General features: G+C 42.4%; 1 protein-coding gene across 3 annotated transcripts in view; it reads right to left on the bottom strand.

Moving 5' to 3' along the window:
- The window catches only part of PCED1B (PC-esterase domain containing 1B), a 140,190-nt gene that overhangs the window by 95,819 nt on the left and 23,788 nt on the right, over positions 1 to 20,583 (bottom strand). For all 3 annotated transcript variants that reach the window (XM_070410365.1, XM_070410364.1, XM_070410366.1), the window contains exon 2: positions 5,608 to 5,656. The gene's annotated coding sequence lies outside the window, so the exon portion shown is untranslated. The remainder of the gene's footprint in view (positions 1 to 5,607; positions 5,657 to 20,583) is intronic.

The following is a 20,583-nucleotide window of genomic DNA, read 5'->3' on the forward strand; positions in this document are numbered from 1 at the left end:
TGCTTTCTCCTAAGAATTTTATAGTTTTAGCTTTTTAGTTTAGCTCTTTGATCTTTTTTGAATTAATTTTTATATATGGTATGAGGTGAGGACCGATTTCATTCTTTTTCATGTGGCTATCCAGTTGTCCCAGGACCATTTGTTTAAAAGATTATTCTTTCTTCTTGAATGATCTTGGTACCCCCTTGTCAAAAATAAATTGATCATAGACACATTGGTTTACATCTAAACTCTAAGTTCTACTCCATTGATCTTTATGTCTATCCTTATACCAGTGCCAGTACTGTTGTTTCTTAAAGAATAAGATTTTACAAACATTCATGATTGACAGAGTCCAGGGCCTCACAACTCCAATATTTTCAATAAATAATTAACTAGCATTTAGTTTGGCAAACAATTTGGCTCAAGGTATCCAACTACCTATTAAAATCTTATACTATATCAGTATTAAATTATTATAAAGTTGCCTGCTATCTACTATATTTAAGATAAAATTTATATGACAAAAGTCAAATTTTCTTATCTAATTTTGCTGTTTGAAAATAAAATTTTCAAAGTAAATTACAGTTTTGAAACTTAGACATTATCTAGGCCAATTTGTTTTCAGTCTTGTTTTTGCAGGTTAAAAAACAGACCTCGACACTTTTCATAATAAAAATGCCATCTTTTCCCAAACTGTGACCTTGAAAGTATTTCTTCCATTAAATTTATTTGCATACGAGAACTAATTCAGGCTTTTTGATAAACTGTGTACCTCTCTAAAGGGAACAAACAATTATTGGTGTGTAGAGGAGCTTATCAACATCTTTTTTGTAGTCAAGACCCTCACATAAAGAATGTGACAGCAAATATTTAGATGATAAAATTCTGTATTTGCCTTCCAGATACTTGATACCATGTAGACCCACAAAAAATCTTATTAGTAGAGGTAATTTTAAAATAGAAACATATTGAGAAAATAATTGTTATATTCTGAAATAAAACACTAAAGAAATAAACTAATAGGAATCATGGAGTGATTGATTCAGGAATATTTTCTTCTTCTGTATACTTTGTATATTAAACTTTTTCATTAGTCTTTTTAATATAGATTTCTTGTGGGTTAACTTAATGGTACATTATTTTTACTGATGTTGAACAAAAGCCCAAGTGTTTTGCTATGGATTGAATTTTGTATCCCCCAAATTCCTAGGTTCAAGCATTAACCCCGACTATGACTGTATTTGGAGATGGGGTCTACGACGAGGTGATAAAAGTTAAATGAGGTCATTAAGGTGAAGTTCTAATTCAATAGGGCTGGTGCCCTTGTAAGAAGAAACACCGAAGTTCTCATTTTGTCAAGTGGGGACACAGCAAGAAGGCAGCCTTAGCAAGCCAGGAAGAGATTCCTCACCAGAAACTGAATCAGCCAGCAACAAGATGTGCACTTTCCATCCTCCAGAACTATGAGAAACAGATTTAAGCCAGTCAGTTTCGGGTATTTTGTTACGGCAGCCTAAGCTGACTAATACATGCTCTCAGATGCAACCCCTCCTCCCCAACAATGTATACAATTTCTCCAGGTCAGAACACAGCAGAGCAATTCAATTGTCTTTCATTGTGGTTGCGCATAAAAGGATTATCTAAAGATGTGAGCGGTAGCACTAACCGGTTTGGCTCAGTGGATAGAGTGTCGGCCTGCGGACTGAAGGGTCTCAGGTTCGATTCTGGTCAAGGGCATGTACCTTGGTTGCAGGCACATCCCCAGTAGGGGGTGTGCAGGAGGCAGCTGATCGATGTTTCTCTCTCATCGATGTTTCTAACTCTCTATCCCTCTCCCTTCCTCTCTGTAAAAAATCTATAAAATATATTAAAAAAAAAAAAGATGTGAGTGGTAGAAATCAGAAAGGGTGCCTTCAGTCTGCTATTGATAACCATCACATCACTTAGAGAATAAATGGCCCTACAATGGGATAAATATAAAACTTGATCTCTAAGATGAATAAGAGATTCAATCCGTACCGCATTTTTTTTAACAGCAATGAAACAGATTATTTTCTAACTGAAATATTTCTAGAAGAAGGAGGGGAAGAGGAAGAAGAAGAGGAGGAGAAGGAGGTGGAGACCAAGAAGAAAAAGGGAGAAAATAAATAACTTTCTTTCTTATTTGTCTGTAGGCATCAGATGGCTCTGCCTCTGAAAAACTTAGAAAGTATGTTACAGTATTTAAATACCAGTATAGTAGAGTGGACTCAATAATATCAGTGCTATGTATAAACTCAGGCTAAGAACTTAAATTTCCCACGTGAGCTCATGAGTGGTTGAAACAAAAGAGCCCCCAAAATTATTGAACATTTTAAAGGAAATTTAATCAACACTAAGAAAAAGAATTTTAATCTTAAAAAAAAGGAAGATATTTCTGGAACTACAACAATGTACTTGATTTAATACAATTCAAGGAAAAATCTTAATAATCAAAACTCTGGTAGCTAAAAAGCCATTGAAAAAAATCGTTAAAATATTAAACCTTTTAAAATTCCCAGTCAAGATGTGTCAAAGGAAGTGGAAGACTGCAGGCCAGTTGAATAAAGCCATCCCTATATACCTTACTTAACTGCTTAATTCATTCACCTGTTAATCAATTCATTTATCAATTGTTCTGGGAGACTCTTGGTCAAATTGCCTTTTACAGGCTGGACTCCCCTAACACATATGATCCAACAAGTGATTATCTTTCCTCTTGTGAAAAACAAGTGGTATTAACAAGCAGGACCACTGTAACTGCATTAAACACTCACTAACACATTTCCAGAGGACATGAACAGTTACTGCAACATACAGAACTTGTGATGCCTTTAAAATTCCTGTGAAAACTCCCTTGGTGTCCAAGTGAGGGACCTGCTCATTGAACCTACCTCCAATGAGGTAAAAGAATTCTGCCCAAGAGCAGGTAATCCAGGATTCACAGCACCATCTTTTTAAAAAGCAGTTTGCAGCTGTACCTCGTGAGCATGGCTATGGCTTTAAGACAAGAGCTTTTGTGTTTGACCCCTGAAAAGTGCAAAATGGAAGGTGCAGATAGTGGCAGGCATTGCAGGAGGAGCAGGGAGTGAGGGGGGAAGAAACCCCACCAGCCAGAGTGGATTGCAGATACCACGGGAAGAGCATTTAATATTGGTTTTGGCAGAGAATAAAGGAGCACGCAAAGAGGTTTTAACTGCACTCTGATTCCTGTGCTTGACATGTCCTCCACCATTACTATAGAGATTTCAAATTAGGCCTAATCCAGACAGCACTGTCACCCTTGGCTTTGACAAAGTCCTATTTTAGTGTATGTGCTTCCAAAGAGAGCACAGCAAAGTCCTGACAGCACTCTCCATTTATCCATTTATACAAACATTTACTGATAACCCATATGGGCAGGCTGTGACCATCACCTTATATCAGACCAAAGTGCATTAGACTAGAATCGACTTAATTTGCTGTGTTTTTTCTTTTTGAAAAAAAAAAAAAAAAAAGACATTAACTTTGAAGTAATTCAAACAAAATTCACAGTCTTAATTTGCACATTGTGTAAGCTCCCAAACCTTCCCACCCGTACCTCCAGAATATGTTGTTAAATAAACCTTGCTTAGTAGACAGCAGGAAACATGAAAGTAGAATCTCTTAAGAAAGCTTGCTGTTCTTAGAGTAAGATGATCATGATGGAAAGCCAGGTGCTGGCATCACCCAATTCTTGAAAGCTTACCCTGAGGCCTGTCCCTTGGTGGCAGTCCCTGAGAGCAGGAGCCCCCATTCCTGCTCTAGCTGGAGGCTTGGTGGCAGCAACCTGAAGGCTTCTGGGATAGGAACACTTACTGTTTTCTTGAGGAAGCCCTCCAGGTCAAGCAATAGCAGAAATAGCAGGGGGGCAGCCTCTGCTAACCCAGGGCAACCCAATTTTGAGGTACGACCCCAACACAGATCTGTTCTCAGGGACAATGTTCTCTGTCTCTTGCCTGCAGAAGGCTGTATTATCAGCTTTGAAGGGCCAGATTGTATTTAGCTGAAAAGCCTCTGAGCTAGATCTCAAACATGTCTGCTTTTAAGGCATAAACTGCACTGAGTGTGAATCCAAGTTCCAGCACTTACTATCTATTAGGGCCTCGGTTTCCTCATTTGTCAATGTGTGTGGGAGGGGCGGGTGGGGTGAGGGTGGGGGGTGGCATCTAGCTGCCAGATTTGCGATGAAAATCAAATAGCAAAAGATAAGCCTCTAATATAGTGGTGCTGAATCAGAATTTTGATCACTGCTTTCTCTACATAAGTGTGCTTCTCCATTTATTATGGCTTTTTATCTCTTCCTATTCCCAGAAAATCTGTAGTAAATTATCCAGAGTCCCAAATTTAGTTTTTTTCCTTCTAATAGGAATAACAGGAAGAAGAAACAGTTGTGTACACACAAAGGGCTTCACCAATGTGCTTCTCTAAACAAAACATGTGACTCTTAAAACCACATTCTTTTTAAAAAGTCACATTTTTGGCTACCCTTTTTGTTGCGCATTTATTTCTCTGCATACATGTCCCACAAATTTCTGATGCAAACTAGAAGGCAGTTCAGAATTGATTGTCTGAAGCCTTCCAATCTTTCTCCTTTTCTTTTCTTTTGGTAAAGGGTGGGATTGGAGTCAATGACAGAACATGAAGCAGGAAGTGCTACCAGCAGGGAATAGTACAGTAAAAGGCAGAAAAACTGAGCACTCACACCTGGACAAGCCTCGGTGTCCTCATTTCTAACTTGAGGGTAAAAATGCTTAATGGTTGTGAGAATCGAACTAGATAATATATGTAAGCTGTCTAACACAGTTCCTGATTCACAGTAAATGTTCAAGAAAAGTTGGTTATTTTCACTCCTCATCTGTGAATCTTAAATTCAGAGATCTGCTCATCTTTTGAATCCCCGTAGCCTACTCTTATAATACATATTATACCCTCACTTGTGTTATAGCAAGGAAGTATAAACCCTCTCTCTACTCCTTTAGGACGAGGACTCCAGCTGACCCACTTTAGTATATCCCAGAGACCTAACTCAGCACCAGCATTCACTTGTGGGATGAATAAGACATCTTGTTTAATTGGAGAGAGACTGTGTGTGATATTAAGGAAAGCTAGTTCTATTGGCCAGTTTTTGGTAGTAGACTATAAAGACAAACCTACCAAGAGTGGGGAAATATTAGTTAACAGAAAGGGAAAGTCTTGAGATGCAAGGTCAAGATGGCAGAACAAGTAGATCTTGAACTCACCTCCTTTCACAAACACATCAAAATTACAACTAAATATAGAACAACCACCCCTAACCACCTGAAAACTGGCTGAACAGAACTCCTGTAACTAAAGATATTAAAAAGAAGCCACACTGAGGGTAGGAGGGGCAGAGACACAGCCTGGTCAGGTGTGGCAATGCATAAATGGAAAGCATAACATAACATAACACCCTTACACCAGGATCCCCAGCCTAGGGCATCTGTGCTGGGAAGAGGAGTCTCCATAACATCTAGCTTTGAAAACCAACAGGGATCATATCAGAGAGAGACAAAGGACCGTGGGAGACCAAGACAGTGCTCTTAAAGGACTCATGCTCACACTCACCCGCTCCAAGCTCCAGCGCAGAAGCAGCGGTTCCAGAAGTGCCTGGGTCCTATGGGGAGGAATTAGAGGGACTAACATTAGAGGGAGGGCTGGAGGGGCAGGGATTGGTGGGAACTCTCCCTGAAGAGGGAAGTGCTGGCGAGTGCCATTGTTCCTTTGTTTCTTTTGCTGTGCTCTCCTTCCACCTGGCTGACCTGGAGCAGGCAGGTGCCAAACCTGTCACTCTCCATTAACTTAGCTAACCCTGTTCACCCCACCCCAGCATTCCCGAGATCCTGCCCCACCTAACCTTCTAGCCCTGGCCAAAGCTTTCCCCACGTGTGCTCCTGACCTTCCACACAAGCAGCACTGGCCTCAGGTCAAATCATAGCAACTACCAAGTGGTCACAAGTCCAGCACAAGCAGTGGCCAGCCTAGGCCAGCACCACAGCCCCACCCAGTGGCTCCACAACAGACACACCCAACAGGCAGCTGGGGCCAGCACTGGAGCCCCTCCAAAGCAATTTCCACCCTGTGGGGTCAGCCCTTGCACACCAGATCATCCAAGTAGTTTTGGCTGGCCCTCGCAGCCAGTCACCTAAGAGTCAACCCCACCCACAAGCAGGCCTGCAGCAACTGGAGCCCAACTCCAACAGAAGGGCACACACAGCCCACACAGGGGACACCCCTGGAGCACCTGGTTCTGATAACCAGGGGGGATAGTTCCACTGGACCCCACTTCTTTCATCAAGACTGGAAGATGTAGTGGATCTACCTAACACATAGAAACAGAGAGAAACAGCCAAATGAGGAATAGGTTTCAAACAAAAGAACAGGAAAAAACCCAGAGAAAGAACTAAATATAACAGATAAACAGTCTACCAGATAAGAAGTTTGAAACAATGCTCAACAAACTCAGAAGTAGTTAAACTCAGTGATAAATTCAACAGATACAGAAAATTAAAAAAAATGACCAATTAACCCAGCTGATGTGGCTCAGTGGTTGAGTGTCAACCCATGAACCAAGAGGTTGCTGGTTCGATTCCTGGTTGGGGCACATGCCCGGGTTATAGGCTCAATCCCTGGTAGGAAGGGTACAGGAGGCAGCTGATCGATGATGTTTCTCTCATCAATATTTCTATCTCTCTATTTCTCTCCCTTCCTCTCTCTCTCTAAAAATCAATAAAAACATTTTAAAAAGAAACTATCAGAATGAAATGAAAAATATTAGAGAGAATTGACAACAGATTAGATGATGTAGAAGACTGGATCATTAATCCAGAAGTTAAGGTAGTGAAAATCATCCAAGTGGACCAGCGAAAAGAAAAGAATTTTTAAAAATGAGGATAGTTTAAGGATCCCATAGAACAATATTAAGTGTATCAACCTTTGCATCATAGGAGGAGAAGAGAGAGAGAGAGAAAGAGACATAAAACCTATATGAAGAAATAATGGCTAAAAACTATTCTAACCTGGTTAGGAATCAGACATCCAAGTCTAGGAAGCACAGAGAGTCCCAAACAAGATGAACCCAAAGAGGCTCACACCAAGAAACATCTTCATTAAAATGCCAAAGGTTAAAGACTAAGAAAGAATTTAAAAGCAGCAAAACCATTTAACATTTCATGTAAAGAGATTTAGTGTGATGAACTCCTTTAGCTTTTTTCTTGTCTGTGAAACTCTTTATCTGACCTTCAATACTAAATGATAGCTTTGCTGGGTAGAGTAATCTTGGTTGTAGGTTCTTGCTATTCATCACTTTGAATATTTCTTGCCACTCCCTTCTGGCCTGCAAAGTTTCTGTTCAGAAATCAGCTGACAGTCTTATGGGTGCTCCCTTGTAAGTGACCAACTAATTTTCTCTTGCTGCTTTTAAGATTCTCTCTTTGTCTTTAGCCCTTGGCATTTTAATTATGACGTGTTTTGATGTGGACCTCTTTGGGTTCCTCTTGTTTGGGACTCTGTGCTTCCTGGACTTGTATGTCTATTTCTTTCACCAGGTAAGAAAAATTTTCTGTCATTATTTTTTCAAATAGGTTTTCAATTTCTTGCTCCCCCTTTAAAGGGTCTTCTTTAAGAAGAAGAAAAAAAAGATAAAAAATATAAACAATACAATGGTAATAAATACAAATCTCAACAATTGACTATAACAATAAACAAACAGGCAGAACAGAAACAGACTCATATATACAGAGAACATTTTGATGATTGTGAGATGGGAGGGGGTGGGAGGATAGGTGAAAAAAGGCAAAGGGATTTAAAAGTACAAATTAGTAGTTATAATACAGTCAGGGGGTGTAAAATACAGCATAGGAAATATAGTCAATAATATTCTAATAACTACATAAGGTGTCAAATAGGTATGAGATTTTTTTTTTTTTAATATATTTTATTGATTTTTTACAGAGAGGAAGGGAGAGGGATAGAGAGTCAGAAACATCGATGAGAGAGAAACATCGACCAGCTGCCTCCTGCACACCTCCCACTGGGGATGTGCTCACAACCCAGGCACGTGCCCTCGACCGGAATCGAACCCGGGACCTTTCAGTCCGCAGGCCTACGCTCCATCCACTGAGCCAAACCGGTTTCGGCAGGTATGAGATTTTTGTAGCTGGTCACTTAATAAGTTTTAAAATGTCCGATTACCATGATGGACACCTGAAACTAATATAACATTGTATGTCAACTGTAATTGAAAAATAAAAAATGATTTAAAAAATTAAAGCAGCAAGAGAAAAGCATCTAGTAGTACAAGGGATCCCCCATAAGACTACCAGCTGATTTTGCAGCAGAAACTTTGCAAGCCAGAAGGAAACAGCACAATACATTCGCAGTGATGAAAGGGAAACCTATAACTAAGATTACTCTATTCAGCAAAGTTATCATTGAGATTGAAAGACAGATAAAGAATTCATCAGACAAGCAAAAGCTAAAGGAACTTATTACCACTAAACAACACTACAAGAAATGTTAAAGGGTCTTCTTTAAGCAGAAAATAAAAAGCTAACATTAAAAATAAGGAAACATAAGAAAGAAAAAAATCTCACTGATAAAAGCAAACATTTAGTAAAAGTAATGGATAAACCAAGTATACAGCAAATATGAAGGTTAAAAAGCAAAATTAATAAGATCATGTGTAACTACAATAAATAATTAAGGGATATACACATATACACAATACTCACACACATACTTCTGGGTACTTATCCAAAGAAATGGAAAATGGTAACTTGAAAAGATATATGTGCCCCTATGTTCATTGCAGCATTATTTATAACTAGAGGCCCAGTGCACAAAATTCGTGCACGGCGGCAGGGGTGTGTGTCCCTCAGCCCTGCCCGGCCTGCACCCTCTCCAATCTGGGACCCCTCGGGGGATGTCTGACTGCCGGCAGTCGAACATCCCTCTCACAATCTGGGACCGCTGGGTCCTAACCGCTTGCCTGCCTCCTGCCTGATTGCCCCTAACTGCTTCTGCCTACCATCCTGATCGCCCTCAACTGCTCCCCTATAGCCCACAACTGCCCTCCCGTGCTGGCCCAATTGCCCACAACTGCCCTCCCCTGCTGGCCTGATCACCCACAACTGCCCTCCCCTCCCCCGACCCACCTTCTCCGTGCGAGACAGTGGAGATGCCGAGCCCAGCCTCCTCTGCACTGCGAGGAGCCGCGGGACCCCAGGCCTCACCGCGCAGAGCGGCCGCTGGCCCCACCTCCACTGTACAAGGCCATCTTGTGATGATGTCGCGCTAGAGGGCACGAGGACCACCTAGGCTTTTATTAGTGTAGTCAATATATGGAAGCAACCTAAGTGTCCATTGATAAATGAATGGATAAAGAATATGTAGTACGTACACACACACACGCACCCAGACAATGGAATATTAGCCATAAAAAGGAATGAAATCTTGCCATTTGAGACAACATAGATAGATTTAGAGAGGGTTTTATGCTAAGTGAAATAAGCCAGAAAAAGACAAATACCATATAACTTCACTCACATGTGGTGTCTAAAGAACAAAACAAACAAACAAAACAAAACAGAAGCAAACTCATACAAACAACAAACTGACGGTTGCCAGCCAAAGGGGTGGGAAGTGGAGGGATGAGCAAAAAAGGTGAAAAGAATTAAAAAGTACAAACTACCAGTGATAAAATAAGTCATGGGAACGTAAAGTACAGTAAAGAGGATCTAGTCAATAATATCATAATAACTGTGTAGGAGGACAGATGGGTACTAGGCTTATCATGGCAATCACTGCATAAAGTATAGGAATGTGTAATCACTATGTTATATACCTGAACTAATACAATTTTGGATGTCAACTATAATTTTAAAATGACTTAAAAATAAAAAGAGAAAGAAAAAGAAAATTTTATTTGGTTTTGCACACGGAAGGGCAGTAGGATATGCCAGGGGCAGATCAAAGACTATTTGTTGTGTAACCAAGAAGTTCGCTGCAGACTGAGACTCTTTACTGTAGAAATGGAACTTCCGTCTCTCACTGAAGGGAGAAGCACTTGAATATCTCAATACGCCCTGGAGCCCAGGGGAGAACTGGGGATTCTTTTAAAGAGCAGAAGAGAAAGGCAAGTATTACATCTGTTATGAATGATTGCAAATAATGTGACTTTACAAACTTTCATTAAAGAATTACAACACTGGAAGGCATTATGGTAAAATAATGTACCTTGGACATGACTTTCCTATGAAGAAAACACAATGTTCTGTTTACTAAAGTCCAATACATAGATTGCGATGAAAATCACAAACAACTCTTTAGCTGAAACAGAAACAGCAAACGGTATATTGAAAAGAAATGGTTACTTCCTTTCCTGCACTAACACCATGGAATATGGACGGATATATTTTCCTCCAAGACAGAAATCTAATGAAGTATAGTGAAATTTGCCTAGAGACTCTTACTGAAATAGCACTTATTCAAAAGAAATTTTTTATATCACTACTTTTAGAGTTTCAACAATCAAGACTCTGTATTTGAAAGGCATTAGGAAATGGGCTCCAGTCCCCTGAAGCAAGTTTGGCCCAAGTGTCTCTTGTACAATAGACAGAGACCGTATTGAAGAATTCCAGGTTTATGCTGTGCTTGGTGCAGTGTTGGCCACCACATAACAAGTGTTAAATAAAATAATAGCAACATGTGACATGGAGAGCCTGAGTCTCTCATTCTTACTGCTAAGCCCACAGACCAGATGGCTGTACACACCCGTAATCAAGTGCGGAGCCATGCGGAGCTGTGTGGGCCGGGGGCTGGCGAGGCAGCGCTGAGTCAGGCCGCTGCCTTCTCTCCCTCCTGTGGAATTGCTTCACAGCCTCCACAGTCATCGGCGCGGTGCTGGCGCTTTTGAGAGCTCACAGAGCTTTGTCCAGACAATTCATGAAGGACGCTGATTTCCCTCGAGTATGTGCCAAATGACATCCTATCCACTCCTTCACCACCCAGAGCAGTGACTTGCTAATGAGACCTGTAAAGAAACTGGGGCATCTCAGGTAGAACAGGCACAGTTGGCTCTTTATGAGACACTTGAAAGTATTAGCTCTTTTTAAAATAAATAAACAACTCTACCTTGAGGACATCACACCGAGTGAAAGAAGTCAGTCACAAAAGAACAAGCAGCGAATGATTCCACTTATATGAGGTCCTTCGAGTAGTCAAATTCACAGAGACAGAAAGGAGAAAGGTGGTTGCCAGAGGCTCGGGAAGCGGGGATGGGGAGTTATTGTTTAAAGGCTACAGTTTCAGTTCTGTAAGATGAAATGAGTTCTGTGGGTGGATGGTAGTAGCGCAATGATGTGAGAGTACTTAATGCCACTGAACTGTACACTTAAAAAAATGGTTAAGATGGTACATTTTATGTCATGCAGATTTTGCCACGATTTAAAAAATATATATAATAAACATATAAATAGACACCTAATCAGCATTTATTTCCTCTGAGGGTCAGTGAAAACCAGGAAGATGTTCCTCCTCTCATGAAATGAGAGCAGATGCATTTTGAAGCATTTAGAAAATGGTCTTCCCCTTTTCTGTAGCTGCTGGTCGCCCCTGGAGCGTGAGCTTATCTAGGACAAGGTCTTTCATCTCTGTGTCCTTGAGACTCAAAATATGAGGGGTTCACAGTGTCCCCGGGCTTGTATCATTAAGACAAACTGAACGTTAAATATACTCTTCAGGTCTAACAAAAATTAATGTCAAAGAAGTCAGACTGCTTCTAAAGCAACTGAATTCAGTGGGAGGAGAAATGCATTTTCTCTTTGAAATTTGAAGTTATATAAGCCAAACGCCAAGGAACAGCAGCACATTCTCTCAGGCTGCATCTGGCTTTTGAACTGAAGAGCTCGGGCCTCTGGTGCTCTCACCTCACGTCCCCCAGCATCTGCAGCCTTGACCCACCTCTGGTCAGTATCGGCTGGTTCCTGACTCAGCAGAGAAGAGCCTGGTCAATCATTACCCGAAAGGAAACAGTAGTTTGTTCTAAAAACGAAGCTCATGTTTTTGTGATCAAAGCAGTTTCTCTGGGAGCCTCAGACCCTTTCATTGATTGTGCTCCCAAAGAGCTCCGGGAACACTGCCCACGTGAGGGCCAAGGCAAGACTGCTTCTTTCGCCGTTGTGGTCTCTGGCATGAAATAAAGAAGAGTGTCGTGGAGTACCTTTGTGTGCCTTAAAGGTGTCATCCTCCCAGTAATAGAGTCCCTGTGCAGCAGAGATGGCATATTTTGTTAGTGAATTTGGGCTGGACCCTGTGCTGGACACATCGTCTTTGTCAACCACAAGCTGTAACTGAACACTTCCTGGGTGAAATATGCTAGTAAGTCGTAAGGAACTGGTTGACTGAATGGCTATTGATTACATTTTTTATTGAAGTGGGTTTTATTTTAAGCTCCGTACTTTCCTCTTCGTTGGCAACCATGTCTGCAAAACCCACGTTACACACTCTAAACCCAATGATTTTTATTTTAATCTCAAAGTGAACTTGGCTGTCCTCTAGGTTAGTGATTTATATGCCACGTTGACCACTTATTTATTTACCCCCCCTTTGTTTATCTACTTAAAAAGAAATTTTCTTTTTACTGTGGTAAAATTCACGAAATATAAAATTTTTCATCTCAACCTTATTTTTTGACATGGAGAAATATATATCTGTGGTCTTTCCATCTCAACTATTTTTAGTGTGCAGTTGAGAGGCATTAAACACATATTATTGTGCAACCATCCATCCACAGAACTCTTTTCTTGTAAAACTGAAACTCTTTCCCATTAAACAATAACTCCTTATCCTGGGCCACCTGCCACGATCCCTGGCAACCACAATTTTACTTTTGGTTTCTATGATTTTGACTCTTCTAAGTACCTCATATATGGGAATAATACAGTACAGTGTTGTTGTTGTTTTGTGACTGACTGCACATATCACATCTTCCAGGTTAATCCATTTTGTAGTATATGTCAGAATTTCCTTCCTTTTTAAGGCTGAATAATATTCCTTTATATCTATTCACAACATGAAGAGTCACATTCCCTCACATTTTGCTCATCCATTCATCTTTTTTTTATTATTAATAAATCTTTATTGTTCAGATTATTACAGATGTTCCTCTTTTTTCCCCCCCATATCTCCCCTTCACCTGGTTCCCACTCCACCCCATGCCCTTACCCCCTGCCACTGTCCTCATCCATAGGTGTAAGATTTTTGTCCAGTCTCTTCCCGCACCCCCCCACCTCCTTCCCCCCAAGAATTGTCAGTCCACTCCCTTTCTATGCCCCTGCTTCTATTATATTCACCAGTTTATTCTGACTTAATTTTTAGGTTCACTTGTTGATAGATATTTATTTGTTGTCACTTTGTTGTTCATAATATTGATCTTTACCTTTTTCTTCTTCCTCCTCTTCTTAAAGAATACCTTTCAGAATTTCATATAATCCTGGTTTGGTGGTGATGAACTCCTTTAGCTTTTTCTTGTCTGTGAAGGTCTTTATCTGACCTTCAATTCTACATGATAGTTTTGCTGGATAGAGTAATCTTGGTTGTAGGTTCTTGCTATTCATCACTTTGAATATTTCTTGCCACTCCCTTCTGGCCTGCATGGTTTCTGTTGAGAAATCAGCTGACAGTCATATGGGTACTCCCTTGTAGGTAACTAGCTGTTTTTCTCTTGCTGCTTTTAAGATTCTCTCTTTGTCTTTAGCCCTTGGTATTTTAATTATGATGTGTCTTGGTGTGGTCCTCTTTGGATTCCTCTTATTTGGGGTTCTCTTCACTTCCTGGACTTGTAAGTCTATTTCTTTCAACAGGTAGGGGAAGTTTTCTGTCATGATTTCTTCTAATAGGCTTTCAGTATCTTTCTCTCTCTCTTCTTCTGGCACCCTGATAATTCGGATGTTGGTACATTTGAAGGTGTCCCAGAGGCTCCTTACACTATCTTCATATTTTTGGATTCTTTTTTCTTTTTGCTTTTCCGGATGTTTTTTGCTTCTTCGTATTTCAAATCTTTCACTTGATTCTTGGGATCCTCTAGTCTGCTGTTGGATCTCTGTATAATATTTTTAATTTCAGTCAGTGTATGTTTAATTTCTGACTGGTCCTTTTTTCCATTTCTTTGGCATTCTCATTAAGATCCTTGAAGGTCTCACTAAGTTCCTCGGAGGTTCGTAGAAGGTTCTTGAGTAGCCTTGTAACTGTGGTTTTGAACTCTATGTCCTTTATTAGTTTGCTTTCCTCCATTTCTTTCATTTGTGATGTTTCTTTGTCTCCGCGTTTTGGCTGACTGCGAGGACCCTCTGTGTCTACAGTGGAAGAACTGCTGTGCTGGAGACACCCTTATGGGGTAGGACTTGCTTCAGTGGGGCTTTGGTGCTCACTGAGTCTGCTTCTTGAGTGTGTCCCTTATGGGTGTGAGGAGTTGAAATCTGGTATCTGGCCAGGGGTACCCTGGCTCCTGGATTTCCAATCAACCACTGTGTGAGTCCACCCAGCAGGAGCTACAGAGATATCAGCAAATTTCTCCTCTTTGTTTGGGGCTTGGAAATTTTGGCGCTCTCTGACCCAGCTTCAGTTTGTTAGGTTTGGCTGCAAAAGTGCAGGTGGTTCCTTTGCACTGCTGAGCACAGCTTGGATGGGGATGTAAATTGAGTAGGGCGGGGTCTCAGAGAATCACCAGGGCGGAGCAAACAGCAATGGCTTTCGGCAGCGTCTCCGCAACTCCATGCCTCTTCGTGCCCCAGTCCCTCTGCGTCCCCGAGTCCCGCGCCCCCATAGCAACAATGATCCCTATGAGCAGCTCTGCGAGAAAGCCACCCTCGCTTTCCAACTCGCTGCAAGACAGTCCAGTTTCTCCCTGTAGGAGTCTGGAACCCCAGAGTCTCGCCGTAAATGAGTTCAGTGCATTCAGGAGCTTGTATCCCCTTCCGATTGAAAAAAACCGTGCACCCAGGTGCAGCCCGGTTTGCGCGCGCCTCTGTACCTCTGTTCTTGGCGCCTCTGCACCTCCTACCCGGTCTCAATGCGCTTTGTTCTTTCCTTCCAGTTGTAGAACTTCCACTCAGCCAGCTTTCCCGTGGTTCTGGATGATAGCTGCTTTGTCTTATAGTTGTAATTTTAATGTTGTTGTGGGAGGAGGCACGTACAGGTTTATACCTTATGCCGCCATCTTGGTTCTCCCATTCATCTTTTAACGGACACTCGGGTTGCTTCCATGTTTTAGCTATTGTGAATAATACTGCTGTGAGCAAGAGTGTATGTTCATTTACTTTTTAGTTCAAAAAAGTCCGTAACAATGTTTCATTTAGAGAGGAACACCAGAGGAGGAGTGGGAAAAGCAAGAGGACTCATGAATGACCTCAGCCACTAGCAAGCATTTTACAAGCCATTTTTGGCCAGTTCTAGACACCATTGCATTATGTGGAAGAATAAAGTAGAACCTCCATTTCACTAGTTTAAAAATCGCTGAAAGGTTTGATACACTGCCCAAGTCTCAATATGTTAGAGTCAAACAGATGTTTACTACAAGGGTTATTAGAGATCAGGATTGTGACTGCCATTTTTAGTTGCACATCAGAATCATCCAGGGCTCTTCAAAAAAATACTGATACATAGATCCCATTCCTAGAGTGCCGATTTAACTGGCCTGGGGAGGGCACCAGTATTTTTTTTTTTTTTTTTCAGATAGTTCTAATATGCAGCCAGGGTTGAGAATCACTGAGACAGCTTAACCCTCCCATCTCCATTCCCATTTAGAGAGAGAAAAGGGAAATGATTTGTTGAAAGTGACACAGGTGATGGTAAAAAAAAAAAAAAGGCAAACAGAGACTGAAATTTCAAGTGTAGTGCTCTAAACTTCCTGAAGCTTTTCACAGTATTTGTGCCTCCTAATTCTATTCTTTAGAAAGTGCAAAACTAAAGTACTATCAAATAGATCATTTTTATTCAATCTCGACTGATTTAAATCAAGATTAAAGGCATGCTGAAAGTTTATTTTAGTTTTCATTTCAACACCTGAACCGTGATGAAACCAAATTTGAAAGAATTCTACCTACAGCCAGAAATCTGCCAGAGGAAGACAAAGTCTGCGTGAGGCCTGAGATGTTATACAGCTCTAAATGAAACAATCAGAGGTATAAAGTTTAAAGACAAGAAGAAAACGGAGCCGAAACCGGTTTGGCTCAGTGGATAGAGCGTCGGCCTGCGGACTGAAAGGTCCCAGGTTCGATTCCGGTCAAGGGCATGTATCTGGGTTGCGGGCACATCCCCAGTAGGGGATGTGCGGGAGGCAGCTGATCGATGTTTCTAACTCTCTATCTCTCTCCCTTCCTGTCTGTAAAAGATCAATAAAATATATTTAAAAAAAAAAAAAAAAAAAAAAAAAAAAAAAAAAAAAGAAGAAAACGGAAATAAAGTAACGGGGCTGATTCTAAAGATGACTCCCCTCTATTGTAAAAGTCAAGTAAAGGAATCAGAAGAGAAAACGCAAACGCCAATAAACATGTGAAAAGAACCTCCGTGGAGGCAGCGGGGTGGCTCCTGGGACCTGACACCTGGCACAGGCATTCGCCAATCCGAACTTTGAGAATCTTTCACGAATATGAATCAATAATGAAGACTATCAAGACTGAGGCCACCCGCCTCCCCCACTGACTCAGAACAGAGAATGAGGGTACTTGGTATGAGGAACATTTGCGTTGAGGAGATTAAGCAAGAAAACCAGAGCTTCAAGGGATTTGTACGAAGATATGCCCAGGCGGCCCAGCTGCAGGGAAGAATCCGTCCTAAGAAACAGTCACAACATGAAGTACTTGCTTTCTGTATTAATGTGGACTCTGAGCAAGTGACAAAAAATGGACTCAAATTCACTTGAGCTGGAAATAGTTTAAAGTCTCCTGTAAGGGAACCAGAGATGTACGTGGGGAGTTTGCGGGGAGAGGCGATGAGTATAGATAATAGCAGCCCAGAGTCACATTCCCTCCACTCCACGGCCAACGAGGGGAAAACCTCCCAGGAGTCCCACTTAGAAAAACCCGGCAGAAGGACTCAAATAGTCCTCTTTTGAATCATGCGACCATCTCTGGTAACTGGAAGGGGCTTTGCTATAGAAAAAGTTGACCTTTACTGGTATAATATGTGAAGAAAAGATCTAAACTTAACCACCTATCACTATATCTTTTTGACCCAATTTTGAAATGGAAAGATCATAAAGCACCTTCACTGGCCCGAATTTAATGGAACAACATCCTAATGAAAACACACTTACTGGTGCAGTAAGTCCTATCACATCACTGACAGATTCTTGGAACTGCAGCAGAACTACCCACAATGAGACCAATTTCACCACAGGCCGGTTGGTAAAAGAGGACCTGCTGTACTCGAGCACTTCACTGGGTTCTGCTAACAATTATGGCCTTTCAAAGACCTCAACTGCACATGTTCTTGCTGTATGTACACTTTAATATAATACACCCGTTTGAGTTTCTGTTCGGTAACCCTGCAGCTTCCCTTGACCATGACTCCCTGTGCCTGACCTCTGGTCACTGAACGGTGGGAGACAGTCAGCAGCAGTTTCCTGTGAAGGCTCTTGGGGCACCCCCTCCCCCCCAGCAAAGGCTCTTAATATAGAGAGAGAAACAGGTGGAGAAGGTGCCATGGAGAGGAGGCTGAGGAATCAGAGCCCTGAAGTGTGAATGCCTGTGGTGAAGTGCAATTGCACCTGGAGGAGAGGCGGGGCCCACGAAATGAAAACAGTGGGAGGAAAAAGAAAACAAGCATGCTCTGACGGGATGAATTGATTTTTTTCTTTAAACTTTTTCTAGGAAAGGTGGACAACAAGGAACTGAGGCTGAGGGTGCCCCATAGATAATGGGAACTTCTGCAAGATCAAGGGGAGGGGCCCTGTGATATTGGGATTTATAATAAGAAATATCTCCAGTCCCTGACCCAGGCCTCCTAAAACCTTTGTAAATTCCCAAGTAATGAGAGGACGAGGAGCAGGTGTTTTAATGATCGACTCTGGGTAGGCTCCTGGATGGGGGCTGGGTACCAGAAAGACCCAGTCATGATGAGAAACTTGGAATTTTCAGCCCCACCTTCCATCCTCCTGGGAGGGGAGAGGAGCTGGAAATGGAGCTAATAATTGAATAACTGATCACGCTTCTGTGAGAAAGCCTCTATAAAATTCTAAAAGCACGGGGTGGGGGTGGGGTTGAAGAGCTTCCAGGTGGGCAAACACCTGGAGACCTGGGAAGAGTGGCACTCCTGGAGAGAGCACGGGAGCTCCGTGCCCTTCCCCCACGCCTTGCCCTATGCATCTCTACCATCTGGCTGCTCCTGGGTTATATCCTTTTACAATAAACCAATAATCTAACAAGTAACGTGTTTCTCTGATCTCTGTGAGCTGCATTAGCAAATTAAACCCAAGGAGGGGGTAGTTGCAACCTCCCATCCATAGTCAGTGAGTCAGAAGCCCAGGTGACAACCGGACTTGTGATTGGCAACTGAAAGGGAGGCGAGGGGCAGTCTTATAGGACTGCACCCCTAACCTGTGGGATCTGGTGCTATCTCAGGAATTGAGTTGAACTGGAGGAAACGTAGCAGGTGTTGAAGAACTGGTTGGTGGTGTGGAGAACCCTGCCCCCATGTTGCAATTGGTACTAAAATAATCCTAGAACCCCTCCAAGAATGGGAAAGAGACTCGCACAGAGGGAAGGGTGCAGGGAGTGGCCCCTGGGACTCCCTGGCAGGGGCCTCCATGCCTCTCCTCAGCGGTGTGGGATGACAGTCCACGTGGGCACACAGAATGCCCGAGCCGGAGGTTTCCTGATGCTTTGTGAATTCGCCTGACCTTGAACCCCAGTTGAGTGGGCTGGCTAGAGTACTTCCCTATACGCCCCCACTTTCCTTCCCTCTATGCGTCACCCGCCCCCTTGGGATTAAGATATCTTTAACACAAGGATCCCCTCACCATTCATTATTTAATTCCATAAACAGGAAAAAGAGAAATGTGAGAATTGTAAGGAGAAATGTGAGAACTGTATCCGATAAAACAGTTGATTTTAGAAAGAGAAAATGGAAAATACCAACACTTCTATATCAGCAATAACATGGCCTTTGGGGGTTCTTGGGGCAAAGCAGAAGAGCACTAGACCAGGAGTCAAAGCAGTTACCTTCTAGCACTGGGTCCGCACACACCGCTGGGCGGCTTGGCACGGGCTGTCCCGCTCTTGTCCTCTTTCCTCTTCTGTGAGAGGATGAAAGGGTATTTAAGTTCTCTTCCAGGTTTAATTTTCTAACTTTCACATAAGTTTTTCAACTAACAATGATAAAACTCGCTAACTGCATCATTATTAGTATATTTCTCTACACTTTCCGGGAAGACATGGAAAGTACTTTCCAATATAGATGAGGGAATAAAATCACTACGAGACAGAACCTGCCCATGAAGCACCAGCTCCTGGTGTGTTCTTCTGAGAGACGCCAGCACTTTGTCACTCTCTCAATCACTCACTTTCCCCTGTGACTTATTTTTTTCGGAAGCAGTTTTCCAGCTGCTTCTCACTAGAAACTTTTCTAAAGGGGGGACATACTTTCCTAGCAAAAATCCAGTCAGGATTTACCGAATGGCAGTTTTGGGTAAAGTATTGACAAAATAAATGTTAACATTCAGTTTTGAGCAATGGTTTCCACCCCCTTTGCATAGAATCAATGTGTGTGGTCATAAAACCACCCCAGTGCATCTTATTTTCCTTTTTTTTTTATTCCCAGGTCTCCATTACTTCAGGCTATAGTCCCTTCTTACCAAGTCTATCCTCACCAATTCCACATGCACAACACTACACACTTTCCTCCCTAAAATACTGCCTCCACCCTCCAATGTCAGTATTGACTGCAGGATAAAATCTAAGGCCTTAACCCAACCCTACCTCAGCAGCCGAGCTGCCATCACTCCCTTCCCCATCTGTGGTCCAGCCCCTGGGAAGATTCCCTGTCCAAGGCTCATCCCAGACCCGTCCCATTTTGCTCCTTCTCCTCACTGACTTGGAATGTCTTCCCTCCTCTGAAGGCTGCTGGTCTTTCAAAACCCAGACAAGACACCCCGCGCTTCCCCCCCCCCCACCCCCCCCCATCCCCCAGCTTCCTCTATAGAGCTTTCCTGAACTCTGCATCTTGCAGGGCACTCTCTCTTCTCGGTACAGCCCACTGCCTGGCACAGCAAAGAAAAGGACCAGGTTAGACTTGGAGATATTCCCTTGGGAGTGGGGGGAGGGGGGACTTCCTTAGTAGGTCTGAGTCCACTTTTGGTCAGCAGGAGCTTCAGGTCCCCCTAAAACAGGTGAGAGAGGAGTCACAGTCCACAGGAGGCCCCTGGCTAGTCTCAATAGAACAGGACAGGGAGGGGTAGGGTGAGCAGCTTCCAGCAAGATGGGGAACCAGGAGGGGCAGCGGCATCTGCCCTCACCAGGTGTGCTCGTCCAAGTACCATCCACTGTG

The sequence above is a fragment of the Myotis yumanensis genome, unplaced genomic scaffold (assembly GCF_028538775.1).
Source record: "Myotis yumanensis isolate MYYU_CA2020_CCGP unplaced genomic scaffold, mMyoYum1.0.hap1 SCAF_3, whole genome shotgun sequence".
Lineage (NCBI taxonomy): Eukaryota > Metazoa > Chordata > Mammalia > Chiroptera > Vespertilionidae > Myotis > Myotis yumanensis.